The following is a 3,854-nucleotide window of genomic DNA, read 5'->3' on the forward strand; positions in this document are numbered from 1 at the left end:
TGCACACTGATCATTCCCCCCCTCACGTCCATATTTAAAGGTAAGGCCCCTCATGGACGACGTACCCGCGCAATTGAAATTCTAGCAGAGTTTGACATCACCATTGTTTCTTTACCCGGGAAACAAAATGTTTTTGCCGACGCGCTATCACGCGCTCCTCTTTCTGACGCTCACAACATTGCTTCCCGCAAGGTGAAATTCTCTGACTTTGCACCGATCTTGGTAAACACTGCCGCGCCTACCGTTGAAGATCCTTCGGAGGACGAGATCCGGCCTGCACATGTTAATAGTCGCCGTTCCAACCCCATTCATTCTGTTACCGCCCTGGTCTTGGCTGCTCCAGCTGTACCTCCCATGGACCCACCCACGGAGGACGAGATCCGGATAGCGCAACGTAATGATAACCTGTACGGCCCCTTAATTCAAGCTTTAAAAAGGAATGAAAGACCTCCCCCTAGCAGACATGTTCGAGTAAGTCAACTTTACCTCAATGAAAACGGTCTACTTTGCTACAAGTCTCGATATAGGACAAGAAAGCTCAAGGTATCTCGTAAACTTGTAGTTATTCCTGAATCTCTTGAAGGTCGAATCCTTCTTCTTTTTCATGAATCGAAAGAAGCTGCACACTGCGGTAAGTATAAGCCAATTCACTTAGCTCAGCAACGCTTCTTTTTCCCACACCTCATTAGCAAAGTTGCTAAACATGTTCAGTCTTGTAAGCAATGCCCATATTACAAAGGTAATATCAATGACCCAGCCCCTGTATTGAAATATGACATTCCAGACTTTCCATTCCAGAAGGTCTCTTATGACACATTGTCAGGTTTTCTACCTTCTCGCAATGGAAATCGTTATATTTTAGTCTTCATTGATAACTTCACTCGTTTTTTTTTGTAAACTAGTCCCCGTGCCCAAGAAATCAGCAATGCACATGCTTTTCATGACTTCTGTCATAGATATTCAACCACCATGTATTTTTCAACTGATAACGGGACTGAATTTCATAACAAAGTCATGGATAAGTTATGTTATATCATGAATGTAACTCGTGTTAACATTCTCCCTTACCGCCCACAAAGTAATGGTATTACAGAAAGGCTCAACTCCTCCATCCTCTCATTAATGAGATCGCTCGTTGATGCGACATCGGACACATGGGATGAATCGCTATTGACAATCCAGTCTTGTATCAATAATACATTCCATTCTTCCTTAGGTGATACCCCACATTTTCTTTTATATGGAATGGATAAAAGACTACCCTATGACCTCTTTGATGAAAATCAAATTCCTTCATATAATGATGATTATGCTGAATATCTTCTAAATAGAAACAAGTCCATCTTTCAAATCACAAAGCAGCATTTGACTAATTCCAGAGATAAAATACTGTCATTTCAACACAAAGTAGCCCGCCACAAGGACATTGAAGTTGGAGTACTAGTATTTAGAAAAGTCAACCAGCAACTCAATATTAAGTTAAAGGTTGCTCCTAGATTTGAAGGTCCATTTAGAGTAATTAGTGTAAAGAACAACAAGGCCTACCTTAAATGCATACAGTCAGGTGAACAATCTTGGTCTCACTTCGACGTCCTAAAGCTTGCTCACAAGTACTATTCTCCTGTAAGGGTTTACACAGCCATCAAGCCGAGCAATTCTTATAGTTTAGGTAGCATGTAAGAATTGAATGAAATACTGAATGGAGTTGTGAAACAATATATAGAAAAAATACGCATTTATTAGATTAAACACAAAATAGAAACAATAACAATAAAAAAACGAGCATCAGAAATAAAGAAGAAACAACAAAAGGCAGATATTTATGGTATGGTAGGTAGTGAACAGGTGAACAGTCTGAGCAGCTCAGCAATTGCTCTGACGTAAATTACTTAATGCTCTTTATGTTCAGTTTTGTCAGACTTAGTCATCATATTCTCGTTAAATAAAAAATGTAAGATATTAACAAACAAATAAACAAGATCTCCATTTTAGAAAATATATAAATATGTAAATTAGCGCGGGAAGTTAGAAGTCCTGGCCGATGAACTGTCTTCCAAGACGAAGGGTTGTTTGCAACTCCTTGAAGATGCGATGAAGGCTAAGGCGAAAATAGGATTGAAAGTCCCGTGGAAATAGACGTATTGCTGCCTCACTACATTCCCCCGGCCGACGAGCACTAATTGACTTTTAGCTTCCAGATCTTACTACTCTTGGGCTTATCATTCTTCGCTTTGTTGTCTTCCGACACCCATGCCCTACCCACTAGGCTTCGCGCAGTACCAGGAGCCTTCGTTGAGGACCATGGGCTAGTCTTACCAATAACAAACAATGTGGAAATCAAAATTTTGCTTCAGCCGATTGCTGATTTCTCCGTTATAAATAATATTGACTGAATAATCAACTCGTTGATTTTAGCAACAGCAGGCGAAGTGCTTCCTAGTCTCATTACTCCATATGACTTACGCCCTATTCTCTACAATATTTCCTCTGCTAATGCTAAGCCTCTTTTTCCTCTAAAGCAACGAATTCAGTTCTACTCTACTCTAAAATCTTACCTCACAATTTCAGGTCTCTCTGAACTTGTTCCACTCTCCTCTGAAACTACCTTCAAGGCTTATTACATTCACCCATTCCCATACAAAACAAATAACTCTTTCTTCACTTTAAACACACAACATTCACCTATCCTAAAACCCCTTCACGGCCGGGCTATTTCTTTCCCACCAGCAGATTTCTTAGACAACTGTGCAAAGACCACTCCTCGCACATTTGTTTGCACTCCATCGCCTCTGGCACTTGACACAAACATGCCATCTTGCTCCAGGACACTCATTACAAACCATAACATTATAAGTCAGTGCACGTTCTCTGAAATCCGTGGTTCGGTTAGGCCTTTTCTTCTCTCATTTCCCGACATTACCCTATTATTTTACTTCAAGGCTACTACAACTACAGTTATGTGTAACAAGTGTAAGGTAATGTCGAGGGGAAGCCTGAAAAATCACACGCTGAAGCGGCGGATGGCGGCTTAGGGCCGAAAGGAAGAGGGAGGGGGCTTCCCCGTGGGGAGACTTATTCGTCCCACACTCCAGGTACGAGTCCCAATTAAGATGGGTCTGGTTACTTGTGATCGCCACCTCTATTTACAAACGCCCGTGGTAAAACAATAAAAACATGAGAGATTAGGTCAAAAGGACTGACATAAAAAGGAGTTAAAAAAGTAAACTAATAAAAGCATCAAAAACATAAAAAAGACAAGACTCCTTCAAAAGTAACCAATTAAAATGAACATTTGTGAGGGCATCTCTGGCTAGGCTGGCCAGTAACGTATTTATGTCTTCTTAGTAAACACACAAAGCACGTCCAGCAATTATCCCTATCTGGTATGTAAAAGGGTCAAACACAACCTTTCTTTGCTGCTCCAGCATTGCCACAGGGAAATCCAGGGTAATCCAGGGGGTAAGTACACAAACACCGAGTCCAGAGGCAACTCCCGTTCTGGGTTTATTTGGAGCGCTTTTTATACAGACCGTAGGCGCCAACGTGGCAACAAATTATTTTACAATAAGAGCAATCAAGTCTCATAATACATAAAATCACAAAAAAGGTTTAATTAAAAATAAATACAAGTAAAAGTCATGTAAAAAGGGTACAAAATGGCAAAGTAAAAGAAAGTAAAATAAATGCAAACAATTATCAACGTAACTTATCAATAAAACAATTAGTATAAATTGTAAAACAAATCGCAAAAAGAGGACATAATTATAACGTAATGTTAAATACAACTGGGTCACTTGAAAGACGTTCTACTGATTAATAAAATGCGAAATAAGACTGGTGACGCGCCAGATCGA

The sequence above is a fragment of the Penaeus japonicus genome, unplaced genomic scaffold (genome assembly GCF_977035675.1).
Source record: "Penaeus japonicus unplaced genomic scaffold, GWHDUDI00000001_assembly GWHDUDI00000038, whole genome shotgun sequence".
In the NCBI taxonomy this organism is placed as follows: domain Eukaryota; kingdom Metazoa; phylum Arthropoda; class Malacostraca; order Decapoda; family Penaeidae; genus Penaeus; species Penaeus japonicus.